General features: G+C 47.1%; 1 pseudogene; it reads left to right on the top strand.

Annotated features, from left to right (window-relative positions):
• The first annotated feature begins 2663 nt into the window (after positions 1-2663).
• On the top strand, positions 2664-3362 carry LOC147967387 (uncharacterized; annotated as a pseudogene).
• Positions 3363-27464: the final 24102 nt, after the last annotated feature.

The following is a 27464-nucleotide window of genomic DNA, read 5'->3' as shown; positions in this document are numbered from 1 at the left end:
TACTAGGATGTGCTCAAATATGAATGCAAATGCAAATACAATTTACTTCTGCTTCAACAAAAAAAATTAAGAAAACATAAATCATTTTAGCAAGAGGTTGCAAAATATGAGTTTTTTGAATGCAAAATTTAATGTCATCATATTGTTTATGTTGATTAGAAGTTGTATGACACATATCTAGTTCAGTGAATCTATGCCAGTTTGCGACGTTACAGAGGACGAATAAATCAACTCCTTCGATACTTGGATTGTATATGAATCGAAGAAAAAAATCATAGTAACATGGTCCTATTCATATTTAAGAAAATGCAAAATATCAATTTATAATTCATTTAATATTCCACTAATGGTTTTGATATTTCTATCCCTGAAAAATCTGCTACTGGTGCTTCATTTTTTCCATTACAAGAAACATCAGACGCTCACACGAGCGCATTGATCATCACAGGCTAAAATGATGGAGACAAGAGGGAAAATCTGTGAAACTCACTAAATTATTCCTATTGAACTAGTGTGTAAATATGAGCATTCGGATTTGAATCCAGTTGGATAGGTTCATGCTCCACAAATGTACCACCCATCAAGAAATGGTTATCTCCAGTGCTTAACAATACTATATGAAACATCAGTTTGGTCAGGACCAAAACCCTTACCACTAATAGATTTCCAGCCCGTCATTAGGGAAACTTCAATCGTTATAGTTCTTATCACTGGTGGGCACTGATTGGGCACCCGTCAGCGATAAGTTTATCTTCGATGGGTACTGATCGATTTTACTCGTTAGTGGTAACTCTACATGTTATGGATTTGCTTTGTTGGCCCTCACTGTTAACCCTTTTTCTATACAAGCACTTTGTTTCTCTATAGCTTACACGTTGAGAACAATTGGACACATTGAAGGACAAAACAAACACATTTCTTGCAGCACAATTGCATTGCATTATACGAACGTTCATTGATCATACATTTCATAGATAAAACAAAATGTTTTCACAAATACCTCCCAGGATGGAAGTAAACAAGTACGACCCTAGTCAAGGTTGTCAGAATCGCGATTTTGAATCGGATCGGAGCTCTGATGGTAGGATCACAAATCGTAGAATCTTCACTATCAGGATCGTAAAAGCGTAGATCCTATGAACTAAAACCATAGAATCAGAGGGGTTAGTTCGGATCATAAAGTCATGATTCTGACAAGCTTGAACCTAATGGTCAATACGTATGCTTAGTTGTGAAACTTCAATAAAAAGGAGAGGTCCAACGAAAGGAAGTGCTCAAGTACATCCATATAGTGGATGAAAACATTCTTCGACGCCTCTTTTCCCCGTTTGTCTTCCCTGAAATTCTGCAGAAATGTACAAGTGGGTCAAGGGGCACTTGTTTACTTCAATCCTGTCAGGGTTCATCAAAAGCATACTAAAACTACCTACTAAGAATACTAATATGTATTGTGAGCCCATTTTTGATTTCTGATTTTTTTTGTAACCATCATGGATATAGGCCAATCTATGACTTTTTTTGAAGAAGTCATCATAAATTGTTCATATTTTGTAGCGGGTAGGTAGCTAACATAGTCAATTCAATACTAATTATACGATCAATAGTTGTTGATTAAATGGGGAAGCTGGACACGACGTAACTATACTAAAGTTTGTTGAGTATCACGGTTATTTCGGAAACGTACGATAGCGTAGGATTTATTCTATCTTGCCTTGTACTCCAAGATGGCCATATACTCCTATATATATTCCCACAAGGCTCAACCAATAATACATCAATTCCACCAATCTCCATGCCTATCCTTTCTAACATGATATCAGAGCGATATGAAGCGAAGGGGATGGACTGGCAGCGAGAGTGAATTTTTGAAGCATGCATGCGTTGGAGGACCTTATTTTAAATATTTAAAAATTAATATTTCAAGTTTCAAAACATTCGAAAAAGAATTATATATGAACATATAGATGTATATTACACATGCGTAAGGTTTAGTGATGAAATAAGTAAACACATGAGCTATATAAAAATGGTGATATGGTTATTTGTACATGGTGAATAATACATGCACTGTTCATTTTCCTAAAGTCACGATTTTGTCCTTTTTGTGTAACTCACATGGTTATTGATGTAGAAAAAACTTGTGTCATCATCCAGATTTGCATGTGTGTAATATACATCCATATAAATGTTGATTTTTTGGATTTTATTGAAACTTCAAAATACTATTTTCACACTATTCAAAATATAGGGCTCACTAGAGGTCGTGTGCCGAAGTGACTTTTTTACACGAGAGTAGTAATCTAAACGTCGCAGCCTCTACGTTGTCAAAGCAACTCTAGCAGATCCCACAAAATCCCAACCCGCAAAACACGTTTGCAGTTTGACGAGCATCCCATTTGCGGGTCGAGAACGAGCACGGCCGAACAGAAACCGTAGATGAAGCTGCATAATTTGAAAAAACAATTTCGCGGGAGAAATTGCACCATACTAGTTCATCACATACTACATATATCTACATGATCAAACACTACAAACACTAGTTCATACTACATACTACATCATTACTAATACTAGAGGGGGGTGGGGATCTCATGGCGGCGAGCTCGCGGCCATGGACGACACGTGGAGGAGCTCAACCCTCCTCCCCGGAGCTGCTGAGGTTGATGTACTTCTCCCTCTGCTCCGCGCGGATGCGCCGCCACTCGTCATCCTTCTCCTTGGCGGCGAGGTTGACCACGAACCGCCTGCTGGAACACAAGGTCTTCGAGCTCCTCTTGGTGGCGTCGGCGCTCCGCCTCCTCGCGCAAGCTCCGCTCGGCAATGGCGGCCGCGACCGTATCGACATCGGCGACGAAGTCCTCCGGCCCGACGACTCCGCGGCGGCCGAGCTCCTCGGGCTCCTCCTTGACGGGGTCGAACTCCATCCCCTTCGGCTCTTCCGACCAGTCCCTCTTCACGGGGAGAAGGCCCGTGCCGGAAGAGAAGGAGCTCCCGGCGTAGGAAGATCTCGCCGCGGAGGACGAGCCCGCGGCAGAGGACGGCGTATGGCCGTGCCGACGGTCGTATTCGTCCGTCTCGCGGACGCGGAAGCTCGGCGGCAGCGAGAGGCCGCGGTTGATCCACTTCCTCGCCCTGCGCTTCCTCGCGCCGTCCAACCGGACGCGCCGCTCACGCTCAGGGTCGCTGCCGCCGCCGGATCTGCTCCCGGAACCGCGCCCGGAGGTCCTCATGCGGCCCACATGGCGGCTGGAGGCGGAAGGGGCTCGCCGGCGGCGAGATATGTGAGGAGGGGAGTGGGGAATTGCGGAGCTCGGCGGCGGGGGGATAGGGTTTCGACCCGCAAGCGCGTCGCAAACCCGTAGATATACTGGTCGGGGCGGGCGGTTTACGGGCCACGGTAAATATTTTTACGGCCCAAGCTCGTATGTGGGATCTGTTCTGGCCTTAAAATTGGGCCGAACCCGTATATTAATTATGCGGGTTTGCGGCTTTTGCAAGGTCTGCTAGAGCTGCTCTCACGTGCATAATTATTAGAGCAGGAAATATTGACCATTCACTGACTAAATGCGAAACCAATAAGGAGAATATGTCTACTCTTAGCCCACATGCCGTGAAACATACTTCTGTATACTCTTAGTCCACAAAAGAAAAGACTAAGAGTAAACCTGCATGCATGTCAGTCTAAGCTTAAACTTGAAAGTTTCCTCGCTCGTGATGACCAGATTGCTTTCTCCAATAGTACCCTAGCTACACACTGAAAGCATCTTTTCAATCACTACAAGCACGACCTTCCTTTTGTTTAATTACTAAATTTAGAAAGTTATGTCCAGCAATGCCACATGCAGTGAAACTGACTTGTGGCTACTCTTAGTCCACAAAACAGTACTAGCATGCATGCGTGTAAGTCTAAGCTTAAACTTGAAAGAGAAAGGTCCGCCGCGTCGCCTCTTGGGCGGCTCGGGCGGAATCCCAGATCCAGCGCCGCCGGCCCCCTCCCCGCCCCCTTCCCTCACCTCGCCGTCGCCGGAGGACGCCGCCGGGCTAAGCCCGCGCGGCGGACGGCGACGGCGGGGCCTTCTCTCTGCCTGGCGGTGGGGTCTCGCGGTGGGGGAGGCTCGGCTCCTCTCTGCTGCGCCGTGTGGCTGCTCCGGCGCTGCCGTGGTCTGCCTGGGCGTCGAGTCGCATCGGCTTCACGCGCTCCTTGCGCTTCTCGGTTCCTGCCGTCTCAGCGCGTTGCGTGTGCAGGAGGTGGCGGCCTGTGGATCTGGCCGGCTGCGGCTGGATCCGGCTCGTCTGCGTCGGTGGCTCGGTGTGGAGGGCTTCGTGGGGCCGTTCGGCGGCTCGGCCTGGCGGATCAGGGGCGGGGTGGCAGCCCTCCCCTCCGGCTCAGGTGATACGATGGTTGTGGGCGGCTCACAGCGGTGCAGCGAGTGTGGGTGCCAGATCTGACTGGGATTGGTCTATTCTGGCTCGTCTGCGTTTGTCGGCGACGAGGAAGGAGGTGGCCCGGTGTAGCGTTGGCGTGCTCGCTGCGTTGGGGTGCGTGGACCAGCGGAGGTACTGCGTGGGAGTGGTGGTTGTGCTACTCTGGGTGAAAGCCTAGCCGGTGCTTGCCGGCCGGCGGCGACGGCGCCTGTGGGCGTCGCTATCCTCCTTGGAGGCGTCGTCGGGGAGATCTGCGCATCCTCAACTCCCGAATCAAGATCTTCAGGTGAAAGCCATGATCCTGCTGCAGGGTCGGGCGGCGGCGTCGTCTTCAGCGTTGTTTTCCCTCTTTAGGGCGCAGTCTTGAAGATATTGGTTCCTTTGGTGCTTCCCGCGGGCTGGACGTGCACAGCATTGCGGTCGGCTGGTGTCCGTCCGGTGATGTGGGTGGTTTGGCGTTGCGACTCGTGTGGCGACGACGATGGTGGAGAGCAGAGCTGGGTCGCGGCTTGTCCTTCTGATGTCGACGGTCCAGTGCGCCAATGGGTGCGCCTATGCTGGTTTCGCGCTGTTACAGAGAAGTCGGAGCTGCGGTTGGTGGTGCCACGGCGGCAACAATGACTCCATGAGGGTGGTTTTCAGCGGGCGGTGCTCCCCTGGTGTTGCTTTGGACTAGGTCGGTGCGAGGCTTGCAACTTTCCCACGTGAAGCTCTTCAGCAAAATCGGAGCTGCCATGTCCTCGACACTTCGGTCGATTGTTTGGCATTTGTGGCCAGGTCGTCCGTGCGTGCCCCGTGGGGGTTGTAATCTAGGTTTTGCCCGGTTTTCCTCTAATTAACCGCGCCACTCTCTTCTGCTTAATCAATGAAAATGGCAAATCTTTTGCCTCGTTTAAAAAAAAAAGCTTAAACTTGAAACGGAACTTAGTTACACGAGTTTCTTCGCTCGTGACGTGTCTAGTAGGCTAGAAAATTGTGCCCAGTTAGCAATATTAATAAAATTTGCGTGGTAGAAAGTATAGTACCATTGACTAGATTGTTATCCACCTACAACCCAACTGTGCACTGAAAGCATCTTCCCACTCACTACAAACTCTCTTATTTACTCCCTTCATCCATATATACAAGGTGCTGGTTATATTAGCACATTTTTCATTAATCTAATTCACAAATAGATAATAAATATGACATTCACGGTATGCAACTCACACCGAGTGTGTATGTATATAGCATAGAACCAAAACATTTATGAGCATAACATATACGGCTAGCATATGAATAAGCAAATAGTGGATGAACAAATTATATCCTTCAATAGGCCAGGCTAAGGCCGCAGCGGCTTCGGCCTCTTCTGTGACCTTCTTCTTTGCGGCGGCATTGTTGACCGTGAAGTCGATACAGGAGACAAGGACGTCACACTCGCATGCATGTCTTAGTAATCGAAAACGACACTGGAGTAGCAGTAATGAGCAATCAGAACATTAAAAAAGAAAGAAAGAAAAGAGCAAGCCAAGTCGTCGTTCACGTGCTGTCACTCGCAGTCTTGGTCTCACTCACTTGAGTAGCACTAATCCAAGTCGGGCACGATTAGTAGCAATGCATGTTGAAAACATGAATCGACAGTTGATTTTTAAAGCACAGGTGTATTGGAGGACCTTATTTTAAATAATTAAAAAAAGATTTAAAGTTTCAAAATATTCCAAAAATAATTCTATATGAACACATGAATGTATATTACACGTGTTAAATTTGTTGATATGAAATAAGTAAACATGTGAGCTATATAAAAATAACACAATGGTGATTTCTAAATAGTGAATAATGCATGCACCGTTTCTCTTTTCAAAATCATGGATTTTGTCATTTTTGTGTAACTCATATGGCTATCCATGTCAAACAAAAACTTATGTCATCATCATCAGAATTTGCGTGTGTAATGTACATCCATATGAAGGTTGATTTTTTTCGGAATATTTTAAAACTTAAAAAGAAAACTATTTTGACACTATTTAAAATATAGGGCTCACTAGAGGTCGTCTACCAAAGTGACATTCTGTACACTGGAGTAGCAATCGAAAATGGCGCAGCCTCTACATGGTCACGTGCATTATGAATAGTGCAGAGAATATAGACCAATCATTCACTGACTAAAATCAGAATATTGGCAGTGACTAAATGTGAAACCAATACGAATAATATGCCCACTGTTAGGCCACATGCAATGAAACTTACTTCTGTCTACTCTTAGTCCACAAAAGAAAAGACTAAGAGTAACCTGCATGCATGCCAGTCTAAGCTCAAACTTGAAACGTATCCTAGGTACACGAGTTTCCTCGCTTGTGCCGTGTATTGACCAGATTGCTTTCTCGCCTAGTAGCTTAGCTGCACACTCAAAGTATCTTCTCAATCACCACAAATGCGACCTTTTCTTTTGTTTATTTAAGAAAGGTATGTCAAGCAATGCCACGTGCAGTGAAACTGACTTGTGTCTACTCTTAGTCCACAAAATAGTACTAGGATGCATGCGTGTAAGTCTAAGCTTAAACTTGAAACGAATCTCAGATACATGAATTTCTTGATTCGTGCCGTGTCTACAAGGGTAGAAAATTGTGCCCAGTTAGTACTATTAATAAAATTTGCATGGTAGAAAGTATAGTACCATTGACTAGATTGTGCACTAACTGAGGACATCTCCAACATTGACCCTGAAACTGCCTGCGTACGTTCGGACTGCATGGTCCAAACGTGTGGTGCCCTCCAACGCGGGCCTGTGTCGGTCCACCGACCGGTCTAGACGCATTTTTTTCCGCAAAATAGAGAGTTGGTGGCTTTGTTGGAGTCCGTACAACATACACCTAGGACTCTGACACCCCCGGGCCACTAAATCCCCCCTCCCGGTCCTATTTTCTTCCAATCCGGCCATTCTTCCCCTTACTTTGCATCCGCATCATCCTCCTCCGCCGCGCCACTGTACCTCTTCGGCCGGCACACAGGCATTGCCGGACCTCCGCAACAAGTACCGACGCGCCCGCTCGCCTTTTACGACGGCATCATCCACCCAGAACCCTGTTTGTAGGCAGGTACACCACCCACCCCCCCCCCTTCGGATTCATCCATAGCAGTCATCACACCCGATAGATGTTTGGTCAAATGCCATTTAGCTTATTTTCGGACGCCATGTCATTATTTTAGAGTACGAAGGATGGCGGGCTACTCGACCATGATGGATGAGTTGTTGTGCGATGCTTGGTTGGCCATATTCGCGGACTTTGTAGGCAGGAGCAGAGGGGGCCGTTCTGGCAGTGCATGCATGATTCGTTTCACGCGCAAAAGCACATTGGACCCTACAACATACACATCATCCATGATCGCAATGTGAGATCGTTATTGTATCGATGGTACATGATCCAAACAAAGTCACCAAGTTTTGTGGCACCGTTGATATGTTGGAGGGCAGCTGGCCATTGAGCGCAGCAGCCGAAGAGATCGTAAGTTTTGCTTCTTCTTACTCAACGTGTTGATTCATTCATTCTTGCAATGTTGCTCTACACATTATGCAGCCCATACGCGTTGTCGTAATGTACCACATGATAGAGGGACAATCATTTACATGTATACACTGCTGGATGAAACTGAAGGGGCAGTATGTGTGGGACAACATGATTCGTTCAAGAAAAGCTAGTTGAATATTTGGTTAATCTTGTTTAATTTGAATATTATTTTACTGGACTTTATTTGCATGCTATGTATGGATGATTTGTGCTATTTTCTATCCAAACATTGATGAAATCCGTCGTGTTTGCATGAATTTCGTCCGGTTAGTTCAAACAATGGTTGAATTGTATGCGGCAGCGTTAGAAGGTCGACTCCCGTCACTGGTAGAAAAAGGGCCTATAGTCCCGGTTCGTAAGGGCCTTTAGTCCCGGTTCCTGAACCGGGACTAAAGTGTCGGTACTAATGCCTCGACCCTTTAGTCCCGGTTCAGTCCAGAACCGGGACTGATGGGCCTCCACGTGGGCAGTGCGCAGAGCCCAGTCAGGAGACCCTTTGGTCCCGGTTGGTGGCACCAACCGGGACCAATAGGCATCCACGCGTCAACATTTCTGTGGCTGGGGTTTTTGTTTTTTTTTGAAAGAGGGAGGGGGGTTGGGGGTTTTGGGGGGTTAATTTAGGTGTTTCATATATTGTGTTAGCTAGCTATAATTAATAGAGAGAAGTGTCCTCTCTTATGTCCGTGCTTGGTCGACGCTACGTACTATACATACGTATAGAGAGGATTAGACACGCTGGCTAGCTAGTAAGCAAACGAAGAAAACAGAAGATCATGATGAACATATATGCGTACAGAGAGAAGTGATATCGACCACCTCTCTTTCTCCGAGAGATTGGTCGAACAACAAGTTCTCGTATATCTATCTGACACTACCGGCTACATATATACAATAATTATCTCTTACAAATATAATCATACGGACTCAGGGTCAACATAGAATTCTCCGTCTTCAGGGATCACGTGGTCAAGAAAGAATGCCGCCAATTCCTCTTGAATTGCTCGCATGCGAGCTGGTGCTAGGAGTTCATCCCGCTTCCGAAACATCTAATTTAAAGAAGGGGGTCAATACATATATATATGAATGAATGAAACTCAACACAAATGATGGTAATAAAATAAAATTGTGAATGTTGTTATTTACGTACTTCATATTGTTCGTCAGTGTAGCCCCGCTCACAGGTCGTGTGGCGGATGGACTCGCAAATATAGTATCCACAGAAAGCATTCCCTTGTTCCTGCCACAACCACTTTACAAGAAATAGAGGTTAATCAAACTGATAAGCAAGAATGCCAAATGGTATTGATGAAACTAGCGCTTGAATGACTAGTGGATGCGCTTAAAATGCTACTATAGCTAGTACTTACTTTCGGGTGTCTAAATTGCAGCTCCTTCGGCAGTCCCGGAGCTTTCCTGGTGAATTTTCTCCAAACCCTGCCGGATAAAGAAAACAATTACTTGATATATTAGGAAATGAACAAAGTTGCTGATATGGTGGATAATGATCGATTTAACTTACTTCTCGAGTATTTGAGTCATGTCTGCATAGTCCTTGGGATCTTTTCGTCTTGAGTCTAAGACGGTTACTAGTCCCTGCTCAAGCTTAATATGTAGGAGAATATAGTGGAAACTGCACACGCATGCATAACTCATCAATTACATTACTATAACCTTGACTAATATATAAGGGAAATCGAATACGCACAAGACAGTAACACTCACTTGAAGTTGTAAGGAAAGAGTATTATATCTTTGTTTTCATTTATTATCAACGATTGTAGCATGCTGGCCTCGGTATCTGCGGCATGAAATTTAACCTGAGTTGCATCTATGAGATATGTGTTAATGAACCCAATATCACCGACTTGTCTTTTCTTCAATTCGACGATCTTCAATCTGCATAATATAGTGAGGATGATTATAAATACATGCAATGAAAGAGCTAAGCTATATAGAGAAACTTAATGATAGAAGTAGTACTACTTACAGACAGTAGCAGGCGACCGTTGTTTTATCGAGGGCCAATTGATTGAAAAACTGATAGAACTCCTCAAATGGAACAGGCAACAGATCAATTCCAACGAGGTCATGCTCCTTTTTAACTTTCAAATACAAAGTACTCCTCCCCCCAGAGTCTCTGCAGATTTTCAAGTACCAATCATGCAATCTTCGCATCATTGTTGATAGAGATCTTTCATCTTTGACGAGAGGCTTCCCTTACTCGTATCTTTGTATCTGCATCTCCATGGGTTCATAATGTACTTCGTCGGGCAGGTAATCTGCAAGATTGCTATAACCGGGCACCATCCTCGGATCATTAGCGACGTTGTGGCTAGGCACCTTGAGCGGGGGGCATGATTGCTTCGCTTGTTCGCCGAGCCGGGCAATTTGTTTCCCAGCTCGTCGTTCTTTCAGCCTTTGATCACTGACAGTACTTCCAGACCGCTCCGCTTCGGCAAATTCCTTTCCAATAATGCGGTCATAGTTTCCTTTCGGCGGATCAGACTTCGGTGGTTTTGTCAGGGCAGCCAGAGTGCGCTTCACTTTCACCTGATCTACCTTCTCCTCCGGAGGTGGATGTTTCTTTGCTTTCACCCCTTGAAAGAATTTCCTCACTTCTTCTCGCGCGATCTCGGCGTTCTCCTCCTGGGTCCTCTCGTATGGTAACTTCTCTGGAGTCTTCAGAGAAGGACCGAATCTGTATGTCCTCCCGCCTCTGGTTGTACTGCTAGACGCCGACCGAGCAGACGGAGCGGTTGTCTTCTTTACTTTCTTAAGAGGCGGAGGAGAAGGACTACGACGCGCCAGAGCAGCTGGAGCGGCGGCAGGTCTCTTCCGCCCTTGCTGACGAGGCAGAGAAGGAGGAGGCTGGCTGCTCGGGCGCGTCGGCGCAGGCGGAGAAGGAGGCGGAGTGCCGCCACGCGCCGGAGAAGGAGCCAGCCGAGGGCCCTAGTCGTCACTCGCCGGAGGAGGAGGCGGTGGAGGAGGCGGAGTGCCCTGACTCGCCGGAGGAGGAGGAGGCGGAGGCGTCCAGTTCGGAAGGTTGATGAGCTCCTTCCGCCATAAGCATGGAGTCTTCAGAGCAGACCCCAGCCGAGTCTCCCCTTCACCGATAGGGTGGTCAAGCTGGAGGTCCTCAAATCCCTCCGTTATCTAATCCACCATCACCCTAGCATATCCTTCTGGAATCGGCCGGCAGTGAAAAGTTGCGCCGGGTTCAGTAGGATAAACAGAGCCAACAGCCGCCTTGACCTTCAAATTCATCCATTGCGTCATAAGGTGGCAATTTTGAGACTCCGTGATAGCATCCACGGGATAGCTGGCAGGAGCCGTCAAGGCATGCTCCGGCTGAAGCAGCTCGGTGGAAGCCACGCTGCTTCTGCGCTGAGATGGCGGGGTAGCTTCGGGGGAGGCTTCGGCAGTACGTTTGCTGTGATTTGCTTCTCGTTCCTCTATCGCGTCTACCCTTGCTTGCAGCGCCTGCATTTGGGTCTGCTGCACTTTTTTCCTCCTCTCATGGGATTTGTAACCGCCTGCGTCCGGAAACCCAACCTTCCACGGAATGGAGCCTGGCGTGCCTCGTGTCCATCCAGGGTGCTCAGGATTCCCGAGGGCCATTGTGAGCCCGTCGTTCTCTCTGTCTGGAAAGAACGTCCCTTCCTGCGCTGCTTCGATATACTGCTTAAGCTTACTGACTGGTATGTCCATTTGATCGTTCATCGAAATGCACTTCCCTGTTTCAGGGTCCAAGGTTCCGCCAGCCCCGAAGAACCAAGTCCGGCAACGGTCTGGCCAGTCATTTGTCTCTGGTTCGATCCCTTTATGAACCAGATCATTCTCAATGTTGGACCACTTAGGCCGGGCTACGAGGTAGCCACCTGACCCCGTGCGATGGTGAAGCTTCTTCTTCGCAGCATTTTGCTTGTTTGTCTCCGACATCTTCTTACTCTTTTCCGATGTCTTGTGGGCCACAAATGCGGGCCAGTGATCTCTGATCTTCTCATATCTTCCCTTGAATTCTGGTGTCTCATTATTTTCGACAAACTTATTTAGCTCTTTCTTCCACCTCCTGAATAGTTTTGCCATCCTCTTCAGAGCAAAAGACTTGATTAATTTCTCTTTAACTGGGTTCTCTGGATTATCCTCTGGCGGTAGGGTGAAATTTGACTTCAGCTCAGTCCAAAGATCATTTTTCTGCATATCATTGACATAAGACACCTCAGGGTCTTCTGTAGCCGGCTTAAACCATTGCTGGATGCTTATCGGGATCTTGTCCCTAACCAGAACCCCGCACTGAGCAACAAATGCGCTCTTTGTCCGGAGGGGTTCAATAGGTTGGCCGTCGGGCGCGATTGCTGTGATCTCAAGCTTTTCATCCGAGCTCAACTTTTTCTTCGGGCCTCGTCTCTTTACCGAAGTTGTGCTCGATGCAGAGGGCTAGAAAAAAGAACAAAGACTTAATTAATATGTGTACATACCAAAACAATGAATGCATCAATCAGCTAGTCAGCATAGGCTTAACTAATATATATACCTGGCCGGACTCGGTTCGGTCATCGGAGCCGTCATCACGGTCTCCTTCTTGCACCGGCATTGGGTCACCGGAGCCGTCCTCATGTTCTTCTTACACCGGCATTAGGTCACCGTAGCCAGCTTGTTCACCCTCTCCTTCCAGACCATCGGTGTCGTTGAGAAACAACGAGACGGCATCACTTCCTTCTGCGATTATCTCCCTCAACAACGCTTCTTTTGCTTCGTCTCGAGCGATGTCCATAGTCCCTACAAATATTTACAACATGGCAATTATTATTCAAACATGACAGATGGATATATTAGTGCCAAACGTACAACTAGCTACCTAATCATAGCAAGCTACCGGGAGGGGGTATATATCGACAACGACGACACTACATCTATGTCCCTCAACGACCCTCGTTCCCGATAAAAAAAAGAGGAAGAAGAAGGAAAAAAAGAGGAGAAGAAAGAATAGAGGAGAAGAACTCCTCTATTCTTTCTTCTCCTCTTTTTTTTCTTCTTCCTCTTCTTTTTTTATCCTCTTCTTCCTCTCATGTTCGAGAGGATCGCCGAGGGGTCGGGAGGTTGCGTAGTGTCAAAGGATTCAACAAAACCATGTCTTCATCATCAGGCGAAAGTAACATGTGCATGATGGTACGAAGCTCTTCAAAGTTGGTCTGGAACGGAGTCCTAGATAGGATAATTCGCTTTTTGGTACAAAGTTCAGCAAGAGCCTTCCGAATATCGCTATTTGGAAGGCCTTTGCTGAATTCGTACCAAAAGGCGGATTATTCTATCCGGGACTCCATTCCAGAACAACTTTGCAGAACTTCGTACCAACATGCCCTGGTTACTTCCGGCTAATGATGAAGGCATGGATTTCTTTAATACTTTGACACTAGGAAACCTCTCTCGACCCCTCGGCGATCCTCGACCCCTCGAACCCTCGACGACCCTGGAACCCTCGACCCCTAGACGACCCTGCTGGAACCCTCGACCCTATAGAACCCTCGAACCCTCGACCCTAAAACCCTCGACCCTTGACCCCTTAACGACCCTCGACCCTCTACCCTAGTTCCCGACCCTCGACCCCTCGGCAATCCTCGACACCCTCGTTCCCGATAAAAATTAAGAAGAAGAAGAAGAAGAAGAAGAAGAAGAAGAAGAAGAAGAAGAAGAAGAGGAAGAAGAAGAAAATAGAGGAGAAGAAGAAAGGAATGGCTAGAGGAGAAGATCGAAGAAAAAAAAGAAGAAAAAAAAGAGGAGAAGAAGAAAGGAATAGTGGAGAAGAAGAGAAAATAGAATATATTCTATTTTCTCTTCTTCTCCACTATTCCTTTCTTCTTCTCCTCTTCTTTTTCTTCTTTTTTCTTTTTCTTATTTATTTCTCCTCTTCTTTTCGGTAGAGGAAACCCTAAATAGCTAGCAAGTATCGTGGGTGTGAGATACATGTGGCCGTCGGTGTCGGACACTACATCCACGTCTCACAAGTGACGTGGGCGTCGAAGCCCGCGCCACTTGTGGGATGTGGATGTAGTGTCCGACACCGACGGTACATGTATCTCACACCGACGATACTTCTATTTAGGGTTTCCCCTCTACCGCTCGGCGACCCTCTCGACGACCCTCGTTCCCGATAAAATAAAGAGGAAGAAGAAGAAGAAAAAAGAAGAGAAGAAAGAATAGAGGAGAAGACATCCTCTTCTTCCTCTCCTCTTCTTCTCCCTATTCTTCCCCTTCTTCCTCGCCTCTCTCATGAATGTCCGACGTTCTTGACCCCCCCCCACGTGTCGAAGAAAAAAAAGAAGAAAAAAATAGGAGAAGAAGAAAGGAATAGAGGAGAAAAGAGAAAATAGAATATATATTCTATTTTTCTCTTCTTCTCCTCTATTCCTTTCTTCTTCTCCTCTTCTTTTTCTTCTTTTTTCTTCTTCTTATTTATTTCTCCTCGTCTTCCTCTCCCCTCTCGGCGACCCTAGACCCCCTCTTGACCCTCGACCCCTAGGCGACCGTCGACCCCTCTCTTTTTTTTCTTCCTCTTCTTTTTTATCCTCTTCTTCCTCTACCGCTCGACGACCCTCGACGACCCTCGTTCCCGATAAAAAAAAGAGGAAGAAGAAGAAAAAAAAGAGGAGAAGAAAGAATAGAGGAGATCTTCTCCTCTATTCTTTCTTCTCCTCTTTTTTCTTTTCTTATTCCTCTTCTTTTTTTATCCTCTTCCTCCTCTCATGTTCGACGACCCTCGACCCCTCGGCGACCCTAGACCCCCTCTCGACCCCCTCTTCTTCTCCCTCTTCTTCCCCTTCTTCCCCGCCTCTCTCATGAATGTCCGACGTCCCCCCTCCCCCCCTCATCATCATCTATCATCCTCCCTCTCATGTTCGATGACCCTCGACCACTTGGCCGCCCTCTCGACACACCCACGACCTAAAATGACCTAAAATGAAAATAACCTAAAATTCACTAAAGTTATCGATGACCCTCTCGACACACCCACGAATAAGAAAATATATCATCTTCTTCATCTCCTCTTCTTTGCATATTCACATAGCCACATACACATACATAGCCACATACATATAGAACTTTTCTGAACATATATATATAGCCACATTCATATAGAACTTTTTTGAACATATATAGATGATTTTCTAAAAATGTAACTTTTCCATATATGAAAAAAGAGCAGCGGCGGCAATGGGTGGCATCGTCGGCGACGGGGATGGGAAAGGGGGGAGCTCACTGGGGGCGGGCAGCGACAGGGAGAGGAGGCCAGCGACGGGAAAGGAGGACGGCGGGCTCGGGGATGCCGGCGACGGGGACGGCGTGCGCGGGGCGGCACGTGGTGACGGGGACGACGGGCTCGGGGTGGCACACGGCGACGGGGACGGCCGCGGGCTCGGGGCGGCACACGGCGACGGGGACGATCGAGGTGGTGGGGCTCGGGGCAGGGCGGACGGCAGCGAGCTTGGGGCAGGGCGGCCGGCGACGGGCAGGAGGGCACGACGACGACAGCGACAGGGCGCGGCGACGGTGACGGCGATGGGGCAGGGCGCAGCGACGGCGACGGGGCAGGGCGCGGCGACGGCGACGAGGAGGACGAGCAGTTGGCGAAAATTTCCAAAGTGTGGGCTTATATAGCAGAGCCTTTAGTCCCGGTTCGTGGCAGCAACCGGGACCAAAGGTGGGCATTAGTCCCGGTTGGTGCCACCAACCGAGACCAAAGGCCTCTTTTCGGCAGCCCAAAGGGCGGGAAGCGAAGGCCATTGGTCCCGGTTGGTGGCACCAACCAGGACTAAAGGGGGCAATGGTCACGGTTGGTGCCACGAACCGTGACCAATGCCCCCTTTAGTCCCGGTTGGTGGCACCAACCGGGACTAAAGGGGGGCAATGGTCACGGTTGGTGCCACGAACCGTGACCAATGCCCCCGTTAGTCCCGGTTGGTGCCACCAACCGGGACTAAAGGGGGGCAATGGTCACGGTTGGTGCCACGAACCGTGACCAATGCCCCCTTTAGTCCCGGTTGGTGCCACCAACCGGGACCAATGGCCTTGCACTAGTAGAAAAGGGGCCATTAGCACCGGTTCGTAAGGCCCTTTAGTGCCGGTTTCGGAACCAGCACTAACATTTCGGCACTAAAGGCCCCCCCCTTTAGTACCGGTTCAGCACGAACCTTTGCTAAACGGCAACCACGTGGCACGAGCCAGCTCCGGGGGCCGGGAGCCCTTTAGTACCAGTTGGTAACACCAACCGGTACTAAAATGTTTGGGGGATTTTTGGTTTTATGATTTCTTTTTCATTTAATTTTGTGTTTTCCATTTTAATTCTTTTTCGTTTGCTGGTATTTTACGGTACTACACATTGTACACGTTATGCATATATATATAAATAGAATTTCTAGTAGAACCAATCATATATATATCATCAATGTCTCACAAACCACCATATTAATTTACACATACACACATGTATAGCTATATACAATTTCTCCTACATATGCATGTTGCCTTCGGAGCCAGTGGCATTAGCCTAATTGGTGCCTTCGGAGCACACGATGACAATTGGAAGTGGTTCATGACATGTTCGATGGGGGCGGTAGCGGGCAATAGTATTCTCCCTTCGGATTTATGACCTGGTCGAGCAAAAATCCCGCTATTTCCTCTTGAAGTGCTTCTACACGCTCCGTTTCTAGGAGCTTGTCCCGCACCTCTTTGAACTGTTAAGAAGGAGATCAATATGCATGTGTATTAGTTGTGTGACTAGATATCGATAATGGTGTAAAAATTGTGAATAGTGTTCTGACAAGCGTACCCATTCCTGTCTTTGAGATCTGCTCCTTTCGGACGCCATCATGCGAATGTTCTCGCAAACGCAGTATGCACACAGATTAGTCCCCTGCACCTGCTTCAGGGCCTTTATTACGAGAATGGAATTTAATTTGATCAGATAATAATTAATCAAGCATGATAATTAAAGAGATGGCAGCTAGCTAGCTAGCTAGCTAGTACTACTTAATTACTTACCTTGGATCGAAACCATTTCAGCTGTGGTTTCCATTCGCCTTCCGTGACGCTGATGAACCTTGCCCAAGCCCTGCCCGCCGACAAAGAAAATGAATAAAGGGGTTATTAAATAGTTCATATCATGAAATGACGAAGTAAATAGGCCGAGATATATAGTTAATAATGATTGAAATTACATGTTGACTATCCCATACAAGATGTTGTAGTCACTATTTGCTTTGAGTAGCGAGTCCAGTATTTCAACTATTCCGGCGTCAACTTTAATGATACACAAGATCCAGTGAAATCTGCATGCACACACGTTTGCATGTCTTAATTAAGCGGGCATATGTAAGCAAAAACATGTAGCTAGCTAGTAGGCAAAAACAGAGAATTTGTAGTACAAGAAAGTGTGACTCACTCGAAGTTGTAAGGAAGTAGTATATCTTCATTGTATTTGAGGCGCTTCAAGAACTCTAGCATGCTGTCCTCTACCTGCTTTTCATAATACTTGCTCATTTTCCATGTGTATTGATTAACGGTGTTTGGGTCAATGAACCCAATGCCATAGCGTCCACCTTTTCTCATTTCATACATCTTCATCCTGCATAATACCACAGAAAAGAATATAGTGAGGATAATTACAGGTAATGATTGATCAAAAGGATCACTACAGCTAGCTTGAGACTTAAATTACAGAAAGAAATCACTTACAGACAATAGCAACTGACGATAGATTTGTCGAGTGCGTCTTGATTGTATAACTGAAACAGTTCAGAATACTCAACGGCCACAGCATTCTCATGGTAGTAATCATCCTTCTTGACATACACCATGAGGGACTCTCCATTGGATCTCTTGGTAATGTCCATGTACCATTGATGCAATTCATACATTCTCGTTGGGAGCTTCTTGACATCTTCTGGCTTGACCAAAGGTTGGCCCCGGACATATTTCCGTTTTATTTCCTCCTCTGTAATCACAGGCATGTCCTCGATCTCGAGGAGTTGTCCAACAGTGATCTTGAGTTCTTCAGCCTGCATTATATGCTCCTGGGTTATTACCACATCACCCACCTCGGGAACGTAAACTGTTTGGCCACAATAATATTGGGCGCGCGTACTGTCACGTGTTGTCGGCACAACAAGCGGGGGGGGTCGATTGCGCCGCCTGTTCTCCCAGCTGGGCAACGGTTTTCCCGCATTTTTCGACAGCTGCTTGTTGTTTGCTCGAGCTCGAGCTCGCCTCCTTCTGTAGACGTTGTCGATGTAACTTCCTGATGTGGCGCTCATAGTCTGTGTCAACAGGCTTAGGAGCTGGTGGTTGAGCCATACGAATGAAGTGGTCAACTACTTCCACAGGCACTTTCTCCCTTGGCGGCGGTGGTGGTTTCGGTCCAAAATGGGCGTCGACTTCTGCCCGCACTATGGCATTGGTTTGCTCCTCGGTCCTGTCGTAAGCCCTCACAGGAAGAGGAGTAGTGAGGTTTGGACCATATTTATATCGCTTGCCTCCGCCTGTACTTCCTGTACTATGACCTCGACTGGTACCGCTACGCACCATAGCTGCGGGGTGTCTCTTCTGCGATTGCTGAGGCGGCGGAGACGGCTGACGGGGCTGAGTTGGACGAGGAGGAGTGGCCTGAAGCTGTGCCGGAATTGGAGGAGGAGTGGACGTCTGACGCTGTGTCGGACTTGGAGGAGGAGTGGCTTGACACTTTGCCGGACTTGGAGGAGGAGTGGCCTCACGCGTTGGTGGACTTGGAGGAGCGGGAGTCTGCTGACTCGGTGGCAGACTTTGACGAGGAGTCGGGTGACGCGGTGTCGGTGGCCTTCGAAAAATAATGCAATCCTTTCTCCATAGGATGATACGATGTTTGGCATCTCCGAGTGTGTGCTCCTCATCACCTCCAGGAATGTCAAGCTCTAGCCCCGAATATTGGTCCACCACCTCATCAACCAAGACACGAGCATAGCCCGCTGGAATCGGGTTGCAATGGAAGGTTGCCTCGGGGGAATTTGAAAAAGCAACGGCGTCCGCCACCTTCATGGATATGTTCTTCATTTTGAAGTGTAGCTCGCAGTTAGTGTTCTCCGTGATGTCATCCACGGGGTATCTATCCAGCACTACTGCGTCGCCCGGGGCGGAACCCACGCTGCTTCTCGGCATGGATGGGGCGGTGGTATCCAATGCTGGATCATCCGCTAGCTGCTGCAGCTGCTGAGACCCCCTTTGCTGGCTAAGTGAGTCGATCTGCTCCTGCTGCCGCTGGAATTTAGCTGCCAATTCCGCTTGACTTGCTTCTAGGCCTTGAAGGCGTTCATAGTCGAGCTTCCTTTGCTCCTCCTCCATCTTCCTCTTCTTCTCCTCCGCAATCTTCTTTCTCGCACGGGTTCTGTAGTCGGCGTTCCAGTCCGAAAACCCCTCATACCATGGAATAGCGCCCTTGCCTCGTGTTCTTCCCGGGTGTTCAGGATTTCCCAGGGCACGCGTAAGCTCGTCGTTCTCTCTGTTGGGCTGGAACACCCCCGATCGAGCCTCTTCTATTGCAACAAGTAGCGCATCGTCGGCTCCGTTCAGACATGCCTTCGTCGAAACATTGCCTGTCTTCGGGTCCAACTCCCCCCCATGCGCATAGAACCAAGTCCTGCACCTGGGGGGCCATCTCTTACTAACCGGAGTGACACCTGCATCCTCCATCTCTTTCTCAGACTTATCCCACTTAGGCATTGCCACCGCGTAGCCACCTGGCCCCAGCTTATGGAACTTATCCTTTTTTTCGGCATTCTTCTTGTTTATTCTCGACCGTTCCTTAGCTAATTCTGAATCCTTGAATTTCACGAAATCGTCCCAATGAGCACTTTGATTCTCTACTATCCCCTTGAATACTGGAGTCTTCCTTCCTCCCTTGACGTACTTCTCCCACGTCATTCTCTTGTGGTTCTTGAATGCAACCGCCATCTTCCTAAGAGCAGCGTCCTTGACTTTCCGCACGTCTGCTTCTATGAAATTATCTGGTAAGGTGAAATGTTCCATGAGAGTATCCCAAAGCAGATTTTTTTGATTCTCGTCGACAAAAGTAACATCTGGACGTGGATTTGCTGGCTTTCTCCATTCTTGAAGGGAGATCGGGAGTTGGTCCTTCACAATAACTCCGCACTGACGAAAGAACTTGTCCGCGATCTTCTTAGGCGCTAATGGTTCGCCATTAGGTCTGATTGCCTCGATATTGTACTTTACGCCCTCCTTCAACTTTTTGTTCGGGCCTCGTTTCGTCCTTTTGCCTGAAGATTTGCTCGATCCGGATGACTGAAAGAAGAAAGATCGATTCGTTAATATATCTTCAACTCATTTAAAACATGCGATGATCACCAGATTCCTGCTTATATAAATATATATATATATACCTCGCCGGTGTTTGTTGTTTAAGGATCAACATGTTCTTCGTCGTAGTTCATGACTTCATCTTCTCGGTCGTCGCGATCGAATATCATATCACCCTCTCCGGTGTTGTTTAGAAATTCGGAGCCGTCAAAATCTTCTTCATTCTGATCATCATCTGGCCCGCGTATGATATCGAGCATGGTTTGTTCTCTCTCTCTGTCGGTATTGTCCGCCATAGCTTTTATTTAACTATGCCAAAAGAAATATAAAACAATTTAGTATAATCTCGAATAATAGATATAATCTCGAATACATCGTCTCGAATAATAGATATAATCTCGAATACATCATCTCGAATAATAGATATAATATTGAATACATCACTAGCTAGCTAGCTAGCAAGCTAATAAAGATCGAATAGTACAGAGTAATCTAGGCCACTCGCGCTTCCTGAGGTGCGGGCGGTGGACACCCAAAGAGAAGGAACCATCACTGGATCATAGCTCGGGTGATCTCCCCAAAGAACCTGCCAGGTATTGGAGAACCTGACGTCCATAGCAGCCATGTAGTGATGGACGTGCTCGTCCTCCTCCCTGACACGGCGACGTACCACCTCCGGCGGGGCCGGCTCCCTCCGCACCGAAAGTGGCCCACGTGAATGCCACCAAAGGAGATGAGGGTCGACGACGGGACCCGGGGCCGGGTTCCTCACCAAGCGTCGCGCCCCTGAAGGTAGCACCTCCCAGTGCCAGCCCGGCGGAGCCCAGTCCCGGACATGGGTCCTTTGAAGCAGGACGTCGTCGCGGACGTGTCGACGGCGAGGATGCGGGCCGGGCATCGTCGACAACAAAACACTATATGCCGCAAAAGTAAAGTAACATTTTTTAAATGATGGATTGTGATGATTTCATATATGCAAATTCTAAATTTTATAACTAAAAATATAAGAAAATAAAAAAACATCGATCATCGTCTAACAATTTGAAATTAATCTAATTCATCTAGCTAGCTAAAACTAACATTTCCAAAATTTCTAACATTTCTATAAAATTTGACATTATATATATTATAACTAACATTTCTACATACTATTTGACATTAATCTAATCTAATTAATTAATTCATCTAAAACTTTGTATGAAAAACAGAAAAAACTAAAAGCTAAAAACAGAAAAATTGTGTGTGTGTGCGTGTCTAGTGTGTGTGTAGTGTGTGTGTGTGTGTGAGTGTGTGTGCATGTAGTGTGTGTGTGCGCGCGCGCGTGTGTGTGCGCTACGGTCGGCGCCGGCGCCGGCGCCGGTGCGTGCTACGATCGATTGGAGGGAGGAGAGGGGCCGGGGGAGGGGCTCACAGTGCGCGCGGGCAAGGTCGAGGCGACGGCGACGGCGAGGGCGAGGTCGATCCAAAGGCGACGGCGACGGCGAAGCGAGGGGATCGGCGACCGGGACGGCGACGGGGGTGCCGCGGAGTCGACGGGGACGACGCGACGAGGACGGGGGCGTCGCGGAGTCGACGGGGACGGCGCCACGGGGGCGGCGACGGCGCGGGACGGGGCGGCGGCAGAGAGAAGTGGGAGATGAGAAACTGAAAAATTTCGAAGTGCTTCTTATATAGGGGACACCTTTAGTACCGGTTGGAGCCACCAACCGGTACTAAAGGCCTGTTTTGGCCAGGCCAAGCGGGGGGGGGGGGGGGGGGAGCACCCCCCTTTAGTACCGGTTACTGGCTCCAACCGGTACTAAAGGCCCCCCCTTTAGTACCGGTTGGTGCCACGACCCGGTACTAAAGGCCCCCCCTTTAGTACCGGTTGGTGCCACGACCCGGTACTAAAGGGGGTGCGCTGCCAGGCGAGGGGCGCAGAAGTTTAGTCCCACCTCGCTAGCCGAAGGGCGCTCACACCTGCTTATAAGCCCCGCCGCCGCTGCTGTCTCGAGCTCCTCTCTAAAGCAGGCCTTCTGGGCCTACCTCTTCTACTCTGCCCTGTGGGGCCTATTGGGCTTGCGGGCCTACATCCTGGCCCAACAACAGGTTGGGTTTCTAGTCGTATGCAGGCCGCTGTGGCCCGGTAGGTGGGCTTTTTTCATTTAGTTTTTTCTTCTCTCTTTATTTATTTTGTTTTATTTATTTTTAGTTGTTTTTTGCTGTATTTAGAGTTTCTTTGTGAATATTTTTGATAGTTTTTAGAAACTTTCAGTTAGTGCCGGTAGTTTTTAAATTTGAATAGTTTAAAATTTGAATTATTTGAAATTTGTGTGAATCACTAGTTTGTGAATAACTTAACTTTAAAAATACATTTTCCAGTGATTCTTTTTTCTTATGTTTAATATTAGTGTGTTTTATCATTATATTCAATTTGGTAATGCTTAAGTTATTTAAAAATGAAATGCCTTTGTAACAGATGAGTTTTCGTCCGAAACCCTGATACTTCGAAACAGATTGTCCATTTTGTACACGAAGTGTATCCAGTTTTTGCGGTAACCCTCTCTACTTTTTTGCACATGCTATGTGGGTGAAATTATGATACCATGCCAACTTTCATACTTTTCTGAGTTCATTTGAAATGCTTTTCAATTTCAGAGTCATTTAGCTGAAAAAATCAATAAATGCATGAAAGAATTTGCTTGCACATAAAATTTCTTCGCGTTTCAAATGCCAAAACACATAACTAGCTACCCTAACTATTACAGAGATTCCCTCCTGGGTGTGAAACACAGAAGAAAGTGATGATAGCTAAGCCGATCACATCCCAGATCTTTGGGTGTGAAACTTTTTCTTCGCGTGTGTCCCTTTGCGTCGTAGCCATGGAAAATCTTCATCATTTAACGGGATGCTCGGGTCAATATTCACTGTGAATGGAGCAATTTCATCAAACTTTTCATAATCTTCTGATTGTCTGTCTTGTCATCCACTCCCACGATGTTTCTCTTCCCAGAAAGAACTATGTGCCGCTTTGACTCATCGTACGATGCATTCGCTTCCTTATCTTTTCTTTTTCTTGGCTTGGTAGACATGTCCTTCACATAGAAAACCTGTGCCACATCATTGGCTAGGACGAATGGTTCGTCTGCATACGCAAGATTGTTGAGATCCACTGTTGTCATTCCGTACTGCGGGTCTTCCGTTACCCCGCCTCGTGTCATATTGACCCATTTGCACCGAAACAAAGGGACCTTCAAACCACATCGATAGTCAAGTTCCCATATGTCCTGTATATAACCATAATATGTTTCCTTTCCCGTCTTGGTTTCTGCATCAAAGCGGACACCACTGTTTTGGTTGGTGCTCTTCTTATCTTGGGCGATCGTGTAAAATGTATTACCATTTATCTCGTACCCTTTGAAAGTCATTATATTCGAAGATGGTAACTGGGACAGCAAGTACAGGTCATCTTCAATAGAGGTGTCATGCATGGTACGTGCTTGCAACCAGCTGGTGAAACTCCTGGTTTGTTCACGTGTAATCCAGTCATCAGACCGCTCCGGGTGTTTGGAGCGTAGCAAATTCTTGTGTTCATCCATATACGGAGCCACCAAGGCGCAATTCTGTAGAACTGTGTAGTGTGCTTCAGTGAGAGAATGTCCGTCCATACATATTATTTGTTCCCCTCCTAGCGTGCCTTTTCCATCCAGTCTGCCCTTATGCCGCGATCCAGGAACACCAATCGGCTTAAGGTCAGGAATAAAGTCAATACAAAACTCAATGACCTCCTCATTTTGACGGCCCTTGGAGATGCTTCCTTCTGGCCTAGCACGGTTATGAACATATTTCTTTAAGACTCCCATGAACCTCTCAAAGGGGAACATATTGTGTAGAAATACAGGACCCAAAACGTTAATCTCTTCGCATAGGTGAACTAGGACGTGCGTCATGATGTTGAAGAAGGATGGTGGGAACACCAACTCGAAACTGACAAGACATTGCACCAAATCATTCTGTAACCTTGGTATGATTTCTGGATCGATTACCTTCTGAGAGATTGCATTGAGAAATGCACATAGCTTCACAATGGCTAATCGAACGTTTTCCGGTAGAAGCCCCCTCAATGCAACCGGAAGCAGTTGCGTCATAATCACGTGGCAGTCATGAGACTTTAGGTTCTGGAACTTTTTCTCTGCCATGTTTATTATTCCCTTTATATTCGATGAGAAGCCAGACGGTACCTTAATACTGAGCAGGCATTCAAAGAAGATTTCCTTCTCTTCTTTGGTAAGAGCGTAGCTTGCGTGACCCTGATGTATGCCGTCTTTTCCGTGCATACGTTGCTGGTCCTCCCGTGCCTCAGGTGTATCTTTTGTCTTCCCATACACGCCCAAGAAGCCAAGCAGGGTCACACAAAGATTCTTCGTCACGTGCATCACGTCGATTGTGGAGTGGACCTCGAGGTCTTTCCAATAGGGCAGGTCCCAAAATATAGATTTCTTCTTTCACATGGGTGCGCGTCCGTCAGCGTCATTCGGAACAGGTTGTCCACCAGGACCCTTTCCAAAGACCACCTTCAAATCCTTGACCATATCATGTACATCAGCACCAGTACGGTGGCGAGGCTTCGTCCGGTGATCTGCCTCACCTTTGAAATGCTTTCCTTTCTTTCTTACGGGATGCCTGCTCGGAAGAAATCGACGGTGTCCCAGGTACACATCCTTCTTACAATTAGCCAAATATATACTGTCGGTATCGTCCAAACAGTGCGTGCATGCGCGGTATCCCTTGTTTGTCTGTCCTGAAAGGTTACTGAGAGCAGGCCAATCATTGATGGTCACGAACAACAACGCCTTTAGGTCAAATTCTTCCCCCATGTGCTCATCCCACGCACGTACACCTGTTCCATTCCACAGTTGTAAGAGTTCTTCAACTAATGGCCTTAGGTACACATCAATGTCGTTGCCGGATTGCTTAGGGCCTTGGATGAGCACTGGCATCATAATGAACTTCCGCTTCATGCACAACCAAGGAGGAAGGTTATACAAACATAGAGTCACAGGCCAGGTGCTATGGTTGCTGCTCTGCTCCCCAAAAGGATTAATGCCATCTGCGCTTAGACCAAACCATACGCTCCTTGCGTCATCTGCAAACTCCTTCCCGTACTTTCTTTCGATTTTTCTCCACTGCGACCCGTCAGCGGGTACTCTCAAATTTTCGTCTTTCGTACGGTCTTCTCTATGCCATCGCATCGCCTTGGCATGCTCTTTGTTTTGGAACAAACGTTTCAACCGTGGTATTATAGGAGCATACCACATCACCTTGGCAGGAATCTTCTTCCTGGGGCGTCGGCCCTCGACATCACCAGGGTCATCACGGCAGATCTTATAGCGCAATGCACCACATACCGGGCAAGCGTTCAAATCCTCGTACTCACCGCGGTAGAGGATGCAATCATTAGGGCATGCATGTATCTTCTGCACCTCTAACCCTAGAGGGCAGACAACCTTCTTTGCTTCGTACGTACTCTCGGGCAATTCGTTGTCCTTTGGAAGCATATCCTTTATCATTACCAGCAACTTTCCAAATCCCTTGTCAGATACACCATTCTCTGCCTTCCATTGCAGCAATTCCAGTGTGGTGCCCAGCTTTTTCTTGTCACCTACGCAATTCGGGTACAACAATTTTTTGTGATCCTCTAACATGCGCTGCAACTTCTTCTTCTCCAAATCACTTGCGCAGTTTCTCTTTGCATCGGCAATGGCCCGACCTAGATCATCAACGGGCTCATCTGATGCCTCTTCTTCAGCTTCTTCCCGCATTGCCGGCTCAGCTTCTTCCCGCATTACCGGCTCAGCTTCTTCCCCCATTGTTGTATCATCGTATTCAGGGAACCCATGGCCAGGATAGCTGTCGTCGTCCTCTTCTTCTTCATTGTCTTCCATCATAACCCCTCTTTCTCCGTGCTTGGTCCAAACATTATAATGGGGCATGAAACCGGTCTTAAACAGGTGGACGTGAATGGTTCTTGACGTAGAGTAATTGTGACCATTCTTACAGCGAGCACATGGACAAGGCATAAAACCATCCGCCCGCTTGTTTGCCTCAGCCGCAAGCAGAAAAGTACGCACGCCCTCAACAAACTGGGGAGAGCATCGGTCATCGTACATCCATTGCCGGCTCATCTTCATTACACAACACCGAATAGACCAAATTAATACAAGTTCATACATAAAGTTCATACAACACTTAAATGCAACAAACAAATAACTCTCTAGCTAAAGCATTTAAATGCAACAACAAATACGATCAAGATCGCAACTAAGGTAACAATGGATCCAACAGCATAATGATACCAAGCCTCACTATCGATGGCATATTTTCTAATCTTTCTAATCTTCAAGCGCATTTTCTCCATCTTGATCTTGTGATCATCGACGACATCGGCAACATGCAACTCCAATTCCATCTTCTCCCCCTCAATTCTTTTCAATTTTTCTTTCAAGTACTCGTTTTCTCTTTCAACTAAATTTAACCTCTCGGCAATAGGGTCGGTTGGAATTTCAGGTTCAGATACCTCCTAGAAAAAATTTCTATGTCAACTTGATGGGCATAATTTGTCATAAACACGAAATGCAACTAGTTTTAAAAGAGAATATACATACCACATCCGAATCATAAAAAGGACTAGGGCCGACGGGGACGGATATCAAAACCATGGCACTATATGTATAACAAACAACGTACGGGTAAGATAATTATACGAGTAACTATATATCCAAATCACACACATCAATTTTTATATAAAATTTCATGAACAAGAGGCTCACCACAAGGTGGTGCCGGCGACGGGATGGTGCGGGCGATCGACGGTGGCTACGATGCAGATTTAGAAGGCACTAAGTAAACCACACCTACATATGCAAACTAAGTGTTATTTTTGACCTCAAATTGCATATAAATCAAATACTAGCACATATATATATATATATATCCTCCCAAATTACTAAACTCACAAATTAATCACTATATAAACCAATGCAAGAGCTAATCTAGCAATGAGAGATGAAAGGACAAAGTTGCTAACCTTTGTGATCATTTGAATGGATGAGGGTCTTCAAATCTTGACAAATTTTGGGCAAATTTTGTGATGAACTCGAGAGGAAG

Source organism: Triticum urartu, chromosome 5A (genome assembly GCF_056163025.1).
Source record: "Triticum urartu cultivar PI428250 chromosome 5A, HENAU_Tu73, whole genome shotgun sequence".
NCBI classification, from domain to species: Eukaryota; Viridiplantae; Streptophyta; class Magnoliopsida; order Poales; family Poaceae; genus Triticum; species Triticum urartu.
This window is presented reverse-complemented; position numbering and strand designations above follow the sequence as displayed.